This window comes from Mesoplodon densirostris, chromosome 16 (genome assembly GCF_025265405.1).
Source record: "Mesoplodon densirostris isolate mMesDen1 chromosome 16, mMesDen1 primary haplotype, whole genome shotgun sequence".
In the NCBI taxonomy this organism is placed as follows: domain Eukaryota; kingdom Metazoa; phylum Chordata; class Mammalia; order Artiodactyla; family Ziphiidae; genus Mesoplodon; species Mesoplodon densirostris.
This window is the reverse complement of record NC_082676.1, coordinates 78,407,202-78,421,865: the sequence shown is the minus strand read 5'-3', so window position 1 is coordinate 78,421,865 and position 14,664 is coordinate 78,407,202. Positions and strand designations below refer to the sequence as shown.

Genomic DNA, 14,664 nt, shown 5'->3' with positions numbered 1-14,664 from the left:
ACGCCGAAGCTGCTCGGCCGCGCCCCCTCCCTGGACCTCGGCCACCTCCGGGGGCCGCGCACTCAGCGAGCGCCCGTACTGCAGGCAGGAGCCTCGGGGGGCTCGCCTCGCCCCTCCCCGGCGTCCTCAGCTGCAGCTAGCCCTGCCCTCGGGCCCGGACGCCAAGACCTCCGCGCGGAACCAGCACCGTCCCGCCTGGAGCTCTTCCCGAAGCCCACCCGCGCGGCCAGCGCCTCTCGAGCCGGGACGGGGATCCGGGCGCCCCCACAACCCCTGTCCCGACGCCGGCCGGCAGCCCCGTCCCTGCCCAGCCAAGCTCTGCCCCTTCGGCCCGCGGCCGGGAGCGCGCCCCTGGCCCGGCGGTCCGACGCTGCGCACGCGCGGAGGCGCCCGCCCGCTCGCTCACGGTCCCCTCACTCACCGTTCGCTGTCCTTGTCGCCTCAGGCAGCGCCCGCCGTCTGCTCTGCTTACTGCTCGCTGCCCCGGCCCGGTGCCCGCTCCTCAAGCCCCGGCCCGGGCACTCGGGGAACCAGCGCCCGGCGGGCTCGGCGGGCACCCGCACGCAGGGCACGCTCCGCGGGGCCGCGCACGCGCGCACCCGAGCGACGGGAGGGGCGGGGCCGAGCAGGCTGCGCGCCTGGAGGCGCCCCTGGATACTGGGCATGCGTAGTGCCTTTCCCTTCCTAGGGTCCGGTGGCATAGTCGGCTGTGACCCTGGACCTGTGAAACGTAGGGAAGTGGAAGAGGGCCAAAAGTCACCCTTCGCTGAGAAGGAAGTTCGCTGTTGTCCCACAAGTTGCAGTTTTCTTCTCTGTATCGTTCGTCAATTAAGGTGTTAAATATTTATTGAGCACCTACTTTGACAGAGCCTTTGTGCAGAACACAAGGCATCCTCAGGTAATGGTGAACAGATTGCATTGGCTTTGGGATTCTTTTTCGGGCCCTGAATCCAGCCCTCTCTTTGAACAGATGAGAAAAGTGCATAAATAGAGATCATCCAGTACCTGAAACTGCAAACCTTAACTACACTCTTAAGCAGTTTGGGGAAGGAGAGTTGCCTCTGGCTGGGGTGGTAAGAAAACTTTGAGAAGCCTGGAAGGGTAAGAGATGGAATCAGAAGATAAGCTCACCTGGGAGAAAGGTCAACGCAAAGGCAGAAACTGCAAAAAAAAAAAAAAAAAAAAAAAAAAAAAAAAAAAAAAAAAAAAAAAAAAAGCAAGTAATATATGAGCTCATGAACCTTCTTGGGGACAAGTTTAATATGAATGTGTTTTTCATAGTGAAGGGCAAAAACGGTGGCTGGAAGGGTACTTGAAGCTCGTCTGCAAAAGATTTTTGATGCTTCACTTCAAATTTTCAGCTTTTTTTCGTGGATAACTGATAAATACTAAAGGTGTGAGGGAGAAGGTTCTGGTGTTTCTGGCGGTCTGATTAGATGCAGAATTTTGGAATATAAGGTGAAGACTAGCAGTGAAATGCTGTAGATGTAGAAGGGTCCTGAATTCAAGTGTTGGCATCAGAAATAGAATACATGGAAACGTTTTCAGAGATTGTGAAGGACAGGATTCCCTAGTTTTTGTCACTGCCTGTTTGGTTGTAAAGAGTTGTTTCTCATGACAGACACCTACTTCATTAGATTAGATCATCATCCTTGGTAGATATTTATTAGTGGATAAATTAGACCTTTAAAATGTACAGCTACAACACTAAATGCTTCTTTTAACATGAGTTTGGTCCTGGGAGAATACATTTCTACTTAATTAAAAAAACATTAATTTGAGAGACAGTATATGTAGTGAAAAATATATGGACTTGGAAAACAAAAACCCCTTTTATAAAGTCCAGATGCTCTGAAACAAACTGTCTGATGTCATGCAAATTACTCAATACCTGTGAGCCTTACTGTGTTCGTCTGTAATGTCAGGGAGGAAGAAATTTTCCTCTTTCCTTTTAGGTTCTTCTGGCTGGTGTAAGAATTCAATTGAGACAGATTAACAGAAGAAAATCAAACAACAGTTTAATAACATATGTTATTTCCTGGCAGAGAGCCAGGAAAACTGAGTAACTCACCAAAATGACTGACACCCTTACCTTAAATATCATCTTCAGTTTAAAGGCAAAAGAAGATGCTGTGGGTCGTGGTTTGGGACTTGAAAGGGGGAGAAGGCAATTCATATAAATGTTTGGTAAATAACTGTTTGCTGGGTCAGACAGAGACAATGGGACACAGAGTGGACTTTGATCTCTAGGCCCTATTCCCCTACCATCCCTAGCCCATATTTTTTGCAGGTATCTCTGGTGATAGCTCTATTCCTGGAATAGACCCTATATCTAAAATTTTTAGGCAATTAGGGGGAAGGTCAAAATTTATTCCTGAGTCTTTTGGGCCTTGATTGTTTTCAGTTCTAAAAAAAATCTGCATACCAAAGAGACATTTTGGGGTGGCAAGTTTTGTTCCCCTACAGTAGCATGAAATCATAATATTTACCTTGTATGATGGTTAATTTTATGTGTCAGTTTGGCCAGGCCACAGTACTCAGATATTTGGTCAAACATAGTCTAGATGTTTATGCGAAGGTATTTTTTTTCAGGTGACATTAACAGTGGACTTTGAGTGAAGCAGATTGCTTTCCATAATGTGGGTGGGCCTTATCCAATCAGTTGAAGGCCCAAATAGAAAAAGACTGACCTCCCCTGAAAAAAAAAAGGAATTCTGCCAACATACTGCCTCTGGACTTGAAATGCAACTCTTCCCTGGGCCTGCAGCCTGCTGGCTCACCCTGCAGATTATGGACTTGCCAGCCTCCACAATCATGTGAGTCAATTCCTTAAAATAAGTCTCTCTCTCTCTCTCTCTCTCCCTCTCTCTCTAGTTGAAGAACCCTGACTAATATACCTTGCGAGGTTATGAAGATTACATGACTTAATTATCATCTGAATCTGAAAAATGGGGATTATAATCTTTAACTTATAAGGTTATGACAAATTAAATAAAAATGGGTAAAGCACCCAGCACATGCTAGGGTCTGAATAAATGGCAACTGCTATTACTTGTGAATGAATACCAGAGGCAGAAACCAAAAGAGGAGAGAGTGTGGATATTGGCACTGTGAGATTTTCTTGATTCACTGGGTAATACTATTAAATTTAAAAAACTGATATAGGAGGTAACACAATTTGGTCTCCCTAGCTATGATATACCAAAAAGGTGATACATATGAATATTTTAATTATTTTCAAATAAATGCCTAATGAGCCATTAACTAAAGATAGACTCTAGCTGTACTCTTAAAACACCATACATGTAAAGCAGTGACATGGTTTCACGTCTGAACATTTTATTTCAATTTTAGTGCCAGTACAATTAACTACTTGCTGCTGGGAGGGAGCCACCTAAGGAAAGTTTACACTGGAAATAATTTTCAGTCTCAGAGTAGATGCATGATATAGCATTCAATCAGTGTGTTTATTGAATCCCTTTTGGGGCAATCCAGTAGCTATTGGGAGCATGCAAAAATGGATAAGATATTCCATTGAATCTACAGATATTGCCATTTGTTATGTACTAGGCAACATCCCTGCTCTCGGGGAATTGATCAAAGAGCCTATGAGTCCATAGCTATAATGTAAGGCAGAATGTGGCAAGCGCCTTAGGAGGGGCATAAATGATTGAGCCAGTTGTACCTTGTTCAGGAAGTTGATTCTGGGGGCTCCCTCTCCTCATCCTGCCTCCATTGTGGCCCTCAGGTTGCACAGTTTGGTTTGGCACAAGCCAATGGGGTAGAGCAGCATCTTTTAAAAAAAGTTTGAACAAAGCTGGTAAATATTAAATAAAATAGCATTCTCATTCCCCTGACTCACTTGCTTCAGTTCAGAGTTTACAGGGTATAATAAGAGAGGGTGAGGCAGGAGTGGCCTTTACAAGCCATTCAGAGGTAAAAGCTCCTCTTTTCCTCGTTTCCTCTTTCTTTTTCCGTCATGGCTGTTGTTTTGTTTAAAGGAGAATTTAACTTTAGAGTTAAAAAAATAATAACTTAGGTAAATTCCCCTGACCTCATGAAGATTTATGAGGAGAATACATAAAAATCTAACATGACAATAACAAACAGTGGGGATTAGAGTTCATAAAAGGACAAGGAATAATTGAGTTGGAAACCATGAACCAGGTGGACAGAGATGGCCATCATGTTTGTTCTGTAGCCAGGGCTGTCATGATGTGACCCCCTTTTTCCTTTTGGCTGAGAATGAAATATTCCACTGTGGATGAGAGTAAGCCAACTGCAGGACTGACAAAAGCAAGTGATTTAGGGAAAATACACAGCATTTTAGTAATTTTTAAATAATCAGGATGTTATTTTATTATAAGAATTTGTGAATATATTCATTTCAGGAGATTTGCCACAGTGAGTGGGAAATAAATTAATCTGGGATTAAAGGAAACTGTATACTAGAAAAGGAAGAGTTTTAATAAAATTGAAAGGAATGGCCTCCAGCCATGGATGTTAATTATCATCTGATGAATAATAATGATAATAGGAGATGTGGAATAAGTTAAAATACATCCTGGACCAAATTTTTTTAAAAAATTACCAACTCTGGAATGGTGCCTTGCAGAATTAACCAATGTGCTCACATTAAATGGTTTAAAATTAGAACTAAAACATAGCTCTGCACTACAGATTCATACACGGCATCCTCTCTCCATGATTTTTTTAAATTAATACTATTCAAAAGAATTCAACCTGGTGAGTATCACAAGTAGAATATTGCCTACTCAGTAAAGAGAATGGCAATATAAGTATTTCTTACTATAAGAATATTTGATCATGAAAAATCAAAATATAATATAAAATGGCTAGCAGGCACAATATCTGTTATTTTTTCCAGTTCTACCTCCCTCTTCCCTTTAATATTTTATCCCACGGACAAAATGTCATTGACACACAACTTTTCAATAAGATGACTTTTGCACATTTTAATTATACCTGTAGTTTTAAATCCTAAGTAAACGTTCCATCCATATGACATTTAAAATATTAAATTGAGTATAATCATAAAAATTAAATACATGCAAATTATTTTGCATAAGCAACGACAAAAACAGTGCAACAAACCCAGTTCTGGGTTATAGAGGGTTGTTTCTTTAAAAATGAACCTCCTACACTACAGAAAATTATATCCAGTTTTCTAGAATGTAAACACATACTTCATTAAGCAAGGTTTTGTAAAGTCACATGAATATTAAAATTATTTATATACCTTATATTCTAGTTTAATGGGACAGTCTAGGTCAGTGCTGTCTAAGAAAGAAATGTTACCCACAGGTTTGAGCTACATATGAAATTTAAAATTTTCTAGTGACATTTTAAAAAGTAAAACCAAGTGAAATTAACTTCAATAATGTATTAATCCAGATATTCAAAATATTATCATTTCATCATGTAATAAATGTAAAAAATTATTAATGAAATATTTTACATTTGCTTTCATACTACATCTTCAAAATCTGGTTTGTATTTTCCTCTTACAGCTTATCCTAATTCAGACTGCAATTTCAAATAATTAGTAGCCACATGTGACTAGTTGCTATCGAGCTGGACAGCACAGATTTAGGACTAGGTTGTTGGTTCTCAAAAGTGGCTGGACATTGGAATCACCTGAGAAAAGATGAAAAAATGTTGATGCCTGTGTCATGGTCCCATGATTCTAGTGTATTTGCTCTAGGGTGTCACCTGGGCATTGGGATGAAAAAAGAAATTCGGGTGATTCTAATATGCAACAAAGTTTGAGAATCACTAGTTTTATTTAAGGCATTATCAAAACTTAAATATTATGAGACCAGTGTCAATTGTTCTTTACTTGAAACAAATAGCATTTAAAAATCATGGTGAAACATACTAGCGGTGTAGCATATATAGCGTACGTGGCACATGTGCATCACTACTATTTCTTAATAAAATTAACAATTGCTAATAAAATTCCAAGCTTTGATTAATCAGGCCATGAGTTCCGATGTAACATGGACAATTCCAGGTAAAGATTTAACTTCAGTGCTTGGTGAGAACTGTTGAGTGTTGGCACTTATGTATTTGTTCTGTGGAATTTTTACTTTATGATTGTTTAGAAAATCTCCTAATAGAGAAATCACCTCTGACAATGGGATCACAAAACTTTTCTATGATGCCTACATTTATTTAATATGTTTAACTCTTGCACCCAACATCCTACTGCCAGTATAAGAGCTAACTCAAACATTCATGACAAAAATTTCCCACCTTGTTTTCTACTCCAGTCATTGTTGATTATCTGTACCTAACATATCAGGTATATCTAATACCTCTCAGTAATAAACCACTCTAGAAATTAGTGGCTTTAAGACAACAACCTTTATTGCTTCCATCGAATCTCTGGGTCTGCTGTGCAGTTCTGCTTCTGGGCCAGGTGGGGTACCTGGAAGCTAGTTGGTCTAGGATGGTCAACTGGAATAGCTCAGCACTGCTCCTCGTGGTCTGTTCGTCTCCAGCAGGCTAGTCCAGGTGTGTTCTCAGAGCAGTGGTGGCCCTCCAGAAACTGTGTGAAAATACCCATGCACATTTTAAAGCCTCTGATTACATCAAGTTGATGCTGTTTCATTAGCCAAAGTAAGCCACATTGGCAAGCCCAGAATGGATACAGGCATTAATTAATTTAATCTGCCATGCCTAGGTCTTATTTGGTTAGTTCTATCACATTTGATTCCATACATTTCCAGTTCTTACTCTGCAAGGTTTTTTTTTAATCTCTTCAGTAATTGCAGTGTTGACTATCTCTCCCTATTGTAAATGGGATCTCTCTCAAATTTTATTAGTATCCTTCTGTCTTGTAGAACTTTTCTTTGAGGTTTAGTCATTTTTACACTTTTAAAACCTTTTTTAAATTGATTATATGGGTAAATAACAAAAATGAATACAGTCTTTGATTAACCCAACAATCAGTAAACAGATATGTTTAAAACACTACGCAGTCTTGAATTCTAAAAAGGTTTTAAATGCTATGTATTTCATCAGAATTCTAAACCTGATTTCAAAAAGATTAAGCAACAAGTTCTCATATGCATACAGTACTGATAAACACTTCCTACTTGTCTGTTATCCATTTAACGTTTGTAGTTCACATGTGTGTTTTTCACTGCATTTCCTCTTAATTGATGGCTCAATTCATCATGTAAAACCATTCCCGGTTGAATTTTGAGGAAGACATACTAAAGAGTTATATGGAGAGATTTTCTTAAACCCAGACATTAAACCGGGTTGAATTTTGAGGAAAACATACTAAAGAGTTATATAGAGAGATTTTCTTAAACTCAGACATTAAAGTAAGAGGAATTGTGTTTTATCACTTGGTTATATGACTGAGCTATGTTTTTAAGAAATAAGCAAGTACATTTCCTTCTCTGGGTTTGCTTATTTGGCATCTGTGGAGGTTCAGAGTCCTATAGAAACCTTTTTTCTTTTTCCCTTTAAACAGGCATTGTAAATTGTTTGTTACTAGATTATAACCTTATAAGAGTAAATTAAAGTTCATAGAGCTGTGAGTTACCATGCAACATTCTGTGCCTACATGAGTGAATGACAAAAAACAGACGAATAAAACACCACCTACTTGTATTGTGCTGTTTGCCCTTCTAAAAAGGGTTATTACTGTGCAACTCCCCATAAAGGCTGGAGAAGGTATTCTTTCTGATCAAATAAGTTGGACCCCGAGAAGCCCTGTGGAGTCTAATTCTCCCAAGGTTAGCTTCATGGGTTTGGAATATTCCAGAATGTGACGGCAAAAAGTCATATCCCACCAGACCATTTAGCTTTGATTTTCCTCAGAACCAAACTTCCAAACAGGATTCAAGTGCAAGTAGTGTGTTTGGAGGTGATCCAAGGAAACACTGAGGGTGAAGCCAGGAAGTGAAACAGTGAGTGGGACGCAGCCAGGTTACCAGCTGGAGCTCAGTCCTGTGGGGGACTGGGGGGACCGAGTGGGGAACACACACCAGGGATGTCCCAGTTGAGGCTGGAGGGAGCTGGGCTCGTTATCCATCAATTCTCATCCAGTCCATCAAAGACTGAGGTTCTGCTCCCAGGGAAACTGATTTCCCTGCACTTCCATTCAACCTTTGCTTATGAGCTGAAGGTGGTTCAGTGGCCAGAAAAAAGGCAAAGAATCTCAATTGCTGGCACCTGGAAGCCAGGCGTTTTGCACCAGTAAGTGTGAGGGGATGTGAGCAGGGCAGCTCCACATGCACCAGGTAAACACAGACACGGAGAGGCGTCATCAAGTCCCTTCCCAGGCAGACCTGAATATTATCTTCATTCCCCTCAGTGATTGCCTCTTGTCCTCTGATTTCTAGTCCTCTCTGATCTTCTCAAAATGTGATGCTGTCAATGGAGGTATGCTCTAAAGATGTTCACAAAAGGCACTGACCCACTGTGCCAGAGAACAACATGGGTTTGCCAAACCACCCAGTTACTTGCACACCTTAGCTGGGCACCTTACATCCAGACTGTTTCCAGAAAGTTTGGGAAAATTGTACAAAGGTGTCAACGTCTTGGAGAAGATCTGAAGACAAAGGCATTAGCAGATTTCCATCCAGAGCAGTTGTTCTCACCTGGAGGAAATTTTAAGCCCCTCTCCCTTCCTGGAGATATTTAGCATTGGCTGGAGACCTTTTTGGTTGTCACAATGTTGGGGGAGGGGACTATTGGCATCAGGTGGTTAGAGGTCAGGGCTGCTGCTAAACATAATGCGTAGGATAGCAGCTCCCACCCCACAAAGAATTAGCCATCCTAAAAGTTCAACGGTGGTACTGTTCAGGCACTCTGATCTAGAGAAAAAACATCAGTGGGAGAGGAAGAAGCGACAGATCATTCATTCCAATTTCCTCTCCTAATCTTTTCTCCCAATTTTTGCTCTAACAAAGTTTCCATTGATTTCTAAAGGTGTTTCTAAGCATCTTGGGAAGCTCATTATGTTTGTGAAACTTTAGTAAATTGAATAAGGGAGTAGCAGTCTGACCTTTTAAAATGTTTCCAGATGCTGAGCACTGGATTGAAATGCCATCTAATGCTGATTAGTAGTGATATGGCAAAAAGGGCAGTTTTCTTTTGACAAACCAAGTCACAAAGGACAGAAAGACACTAACACTCAGTGATTAATTTCTGGAAATGTGGCTGAACGAATCAAATTATGTATCATTTGATGCCATTAAATTTGAGTTCCTGCATTATATGTGGACCTTTTACTTTTCAAGCATTCTCAGTGTGTGAAATTGAATGTGCCATTTACAAGCTATCATGTAATTTTCTGTTTTCTGAAACAAAAGCAACAATCTGGGTACATTAAAGACCATTATATAATTGACAAACCTGCTTTTTAAAATCTGATCCAAAACATTTACAATTACTATCATTTGCCAAAGGGAGCTATTCCTTAACAGTGAAAAGTCATTTAAAAATTAAAATCGAAACCTCCTCTACTTTTTTTCCAACAGGAATATCTTCCATGTGTATACATTTTCACAGTTTATGAAGGTTTTTTTTTACCCATTAACTCACTTGATTTTCAAATCAACCATATGAATACAACAGATATCATTTTCCCCATTTTTAAAATGAGAAAGCTAAAATTCAGAGAGTATTATTTGCTGAAATAAAAATTTGGTTGTCGGAATTCCCTGGTGGTCCAGTGGTTAGGATTCCACACTTTCACTGCCGAGTGTGCAGGTTCAATCCTGCACCCTGCAAGCCATGAGGCGTGGCCAAAAAAAAAAAAAATTGGTTGCCTTACAAATAGCCGACACTATCAACACTACACAGTGTCAGCTATTTGTAAGACAACCAAATTTTTATCACATCATATCACATCATATTACTTTGACTTGATGTTTAATACCAAGTTTTAAAATTTTTATCAAAGTATAACATACACATGGAAAACTATGCATAAGTGTGCAACTCAATTTTCACAACCTAAAAGCATCCATGTAACCAGCACTCTCACTAAGAAACAGGACATGACCATCATCCAAAAGCCCACCTCATGCCCCTTTTGGACACTACTGCCCAATTCCTCAGGATAGCAGCATCCTCATTTCTGACAGCATTGACTCATTTTGCCTGTTTTCAAATTTTCTATAAATGGAATCATACACTATGTCTCTTTTGTGTCTTCCTTTGCTCAGTATTAAGTTTGTGAGCTCCATTCAGATCATTGGGGGTGGTTGTAGGTCATTCTGATTGCTGTATAGTATCCCATGTGTGACTGTTTCAAAACTTAGTCATCCAGTGTGATTATCGATGGGCATTGTGGCTGTTTTCCAGTTTTTCCCTGTTCAAACAGTGGTGCTGTGAACTTTCTTATACATGTCTTTGGTGGACAGAGAGGGACATATTTCTGTTGGACTTATACCTAGAAGGAGGATTGCTGAGTCAGAGGATTTGAATAAGTCAGCCTTGGTAGACATTGCTCAACAGTAGCGGTTGTACAAATTTACACTCCCACCAGCGTTGTGTGAGAGTTCATGTTTCTTATCCTGGTCAACACTTCATATTTTCTGTCTTTTTTCATCTGGTTCCTTCTGTTGGGTGTGGTATTACATCACGGAGATACTACAGTTCAATTTTAATTTAACTTAATTTTTTAAAACAGAATGTTTTATTTGAATACTGACTATGTTCTGTTGGTACAGAGTGTGCTGAGGCTGAAGTTTTTTAAGGAAAAAAAACACTGGCAATAATACAATTAAAATGGAAAAAAAATAATTTCAAATATAACACAAATGACAAATAGATAACATTAGCATTCTGTGAAGCCCACTTAAGGGGCATTCCATCATCTGATAAGTTGTAATTTAATTTAAACTTATTTCAGACATGAGTATTTGGAACTATCAAAAAAATACCACGTCTATAAAACATGACAGCAAATCAAAGAGTGTATCATGATTTATTAAATATCTTTAATGAAACCCGTATGTGATAATTAGAAAACAGTTAAACCATTTGTTTAAAAAAAAAAACCCTCAAACTATTGACCATATTAGAGGTGATGGTATTTGTTTTATGGTTTGTAACACAAATTAAGACCATGTTGAACTTTCCATATTGAAATTTATCTTTTCAATACAAAGAATAGGCTCTGCCCGTTACATCAGAATGACACGAATTTAGGTTTCAGTTCCTCCGAATTCTCAGGGTGAGACAAGAGCAGAAATAAGACAAGTCTCAGAATCATCATTAGGCTTAAACCTGCAGCCAGCCCAGCTGGCATGATTTTCTTGGATCTCTTAAACCTCACCCCCATTGTGGTGTCCAGGAAGAAAGCTGTAAAACAGTGATAGTTTTACACCTTGCTTGTCATTGGAGACACAGTAAGCTCCATAACCAGCTGAAAATCCAACAAAAAGACCAGCAATCAAAGATGGAACACCACCTCTCTGCTTATATCCCAAAATGCTTAGGGATGTCACCAGGGCTGCATAACCAAAACCAACCAGGTCCATTGGCAAGGTCAAGTCTGGTGTAGAGTTACTTCCGTTGAATTTCTCTCTCCTCTGGGCCAGTCCAACTCCTTGAGGACTAAGCTCAGGTTCAGTTCGTCTTGTCTTTCTCACAGCATCAACCTCACTGCCAAGCACTAGGCAGGTGCTCAGTAAATACTTGCTACAGTCCGGAAGCTGACCCCGCCGCCAGCGCCTTCTGACTCTGCGTGCTACCTCTCAGCACTCTCAATTTTAATTTTAATAGTTGGAAGCTGAGCCTCTTGGCATCACTAGCCTCTAGATTAAACACTGATTTTCACACTAAAATTGGCTTTCTTGTCCCTAGTTCCCACCTACATAAACGCAGGGCCTTAACACCCACTTCAAAGCCACCTGGTTATTTCTGATTGTCCATTTAACCCAGAGGACACTGCTCTGATTTTGTCCCTGACCACTCGCTAGTGTTTGGTACCCACGAGACATGTGGTGAGGCATGAGGCATGGTTCACTCAGAACCATGGATGCCGAGCCCCTAAGTGTACCATGTCTCCTCCAAGAGCGGTTCTGCCCAGCACAACAAATGCTGCCAAGGTCCAAGGCTACCGAAGAACATTCTGTTCTCCCTTCATGAGAGTCATATTCTGGGTTCCACTTTAAGAGATTCTTTGTTACCTGGGCCCCGAAGCATTATCTCTGCCTCCACCTGCATCCTCTTGTCCTGACCCAGCTGGCCAAATCCCATGTTCCAGATCCTGTGTCATGACCTTCCTCTCTCCCTGGGGTCATTATACTTGATTGCTAGAGGGGCTTGGAAGAAACATCTCCTACTGGCCTCTTCATCCATCTCTTCCTTCCTCCCATTTCTGACCCAGGAACTGCTTCCCATGAGTGGGTGCCTTCATCTAACTCCAACTGGTCTCCAAATCACAATTTAGCATAGCCTGGGATGTTACGCTATAAAAACATTGTTTTTCTGAGAGGAGGGATACTTTGGAAGTTAGAAAATTATGAGCTGTCCACGATATAAAGAAGTATATCTGCACTCTCTCACTGAGTCACAGGACTACACAAGGTGGATAGTCCCCAGGAAATGGAGAGGCACCTGGAGTCTTGAAATTGGATATGTTCAACCTTCAATACCCAGGCACCTAATGTCTACAGATTTGCCAATATCTGTAAAGAATGACTGCAATAAGAATCTTTTCTAGTCCTGGTTTTAAGTTTATTAACTGGGTAGATCGTCATAATAATCCCTTATATATAACCACCTTCAAATTAAGTGGCTTAAAATAATAAGGATATAGTTAGTTCATGAATCTGAGGGTAATGACTTAGTCCGGGCCAAACTGAACAGTTCTTCTAGCCTTGACCCAGTTCACTCATGTTCAACACCCAGTTATTAGCTGTTTATATAGTCATGGTTTGGATGGCTGAGGTGACTAGTCTCTGCTCTGGGTATTTTTCCTCCTTCCTCTGGGACCAACAGGCTAGCTGGGGCAGGTGCTTCCTGTGGTGATGGCAGAGGGCAAGAGCAAGGAAGCCCAGGTGTGCATCAGCTTTTCAAACCTCTGCTGGTATTATGCTTGCTGACATCCCATTAGTCAAAGTAAGTTATGTAGGTAGAGCCAGAGTCTAAGTGGAAGAACTGCAAAGTTTGACGGCTAAAGGTATGTGTACAGGAAAGGGTAAAGAACTGGGCTATCACACGAAGTAAACTTAGACAAGCCACGTAATCTTTCTAAGCCTCATTTATGTTAATAAATTAGAGATGATCGTAACCCAGAACCCCCCTCCCAAGTATTTCTAGTGATTTAATTGTGATAACTAGGTTGCAAACATCTAAGTTCTTTATAAACTGTGAAGTGATGTACACATGTGAAATACCATTATGATGATGATGATGGTGATGGTGATGTGCATTATTCTCTTTATTATATTTACATGTTGTCCCTAATAATTGACCTACATTGTCCCTGAGCAAAACTCTGAGGTGTGTTAGCTTGGCTTTCAGTGCCTCTGGCCTGACAAGTGAAGTGGCCTCATTGTTACTAAGCCTCTCAGGGGTGTCCATTACAATAATCTACCCATTTTTAGGAAGCAGTCAATAAATGGATGAATACAGAATATGAATAGATGAATGAATAGATGAATGAAGTTTTCAAGAAAATGACTAGTCAACCCTTGTCCTTTCTTGCATTCAATCAAGATGAATTGGAATTGAGTGCCTTCTCTGGTAAGAGGTCCCTCAACCTGTTAGTAACAAGTACCAAGGATTCAAATAAGAAGAGAGACAGCTGCTTCCCTGGGGGAACTCACAGTCCATGAGTGAGAAACACTTCCAAACAAATTCGATTACAATGTGAGGCGTACTCTATTGGAGGTATGTGCCAGGTGAAGTGAGATCAACTGTGTCTTGTTAGGGAAGTAAGGGAAGGTTTCAGAGGAGGCTGTTTGGAGCAGAGAGGAATGAGTGGCAGTTGCCCAGGCCCACAGGTAGGGGTGCACATTCCAGGCCAAGGAAACAGCCTACCTAAAGAAAGGATCTCAGAGAGGTGGCATGTTGGAACATTGTTTGGTTATGCCAGAATTTACAATAGGATCCTGGGTTTAACGGGAAATGTAAGTTAGACAGATGGACAGGTGGGCAGACCTTTTATATTATCCCAAGAATTTTCATTTTGCAGGGAGGGGAGGGCACTGAAGAGTTTGAAAAGGAGTGTCATGTTCAGAATTTAGTATTAGAAGGACCACAGTGTCAGGGAGGGCAATAGGAATGAGACTGCAAGAGTCCAAGTGAGAGGTGGCCCATCCCTGATCCTGGGCCAAGGAGGGAGGGATGAAGAGAGAAGGGTAGATCAGACAGAAAGTCACTAGAGCTAATGGGACACTGGCATCAACTTGATGGAGGAAAGAGATGTACCTGCCCAGAGCAGGAATATAAAGAGTATTCAGTTAGGCACTGTGTGAGTCAGTCAGTGGATTGCTGGCATTTACTGAGGGCTTGCTTTGGGCAGACCAAGGAGCTAGTTACTGTGGTGCATCTAAAGATGCTGAAGATACAGGCCTCTGACAATTAGTACACGAGTAGCTGTAGTAAGTCACAGAATAGAAAAAGAGCTTTTATTGAGGAACAGTCCTTGTGCCGTGAGATCAT

General features: G+C 40.9%; 1 protein-coding gene and 1 pseudogene across 1 annotated transcript in view; both read right to left on the bottom strand.

The window, feature by feature from the left end:
• The window catches only part of BTBD3 (BTB domain containing 3), a 39,554-nt gene extending 38,979 nt beyond the window's left edge, over nucleotides 1-575 (bottom strand). The window contains exon 1 of the mRNA XM_060078769.1: nucleotides 422-575. The gene's annotated coding sequence lies outside the window, so the exon portion shown is untranslated. The remainder of the gene's footprint in view (nucleotides 1-421) is intronic.
• Nucleotides 576-11,179: 10,604 nt separating this feature from the next.
• Nucleotides 11,180-11,531, bottom strand: LOC132477012 (transmembrane protein 14A-like; annotated as a pseudogene).
• Nucleotides 11,532-14,664: the final 3,133 nt, after the last annotated feature.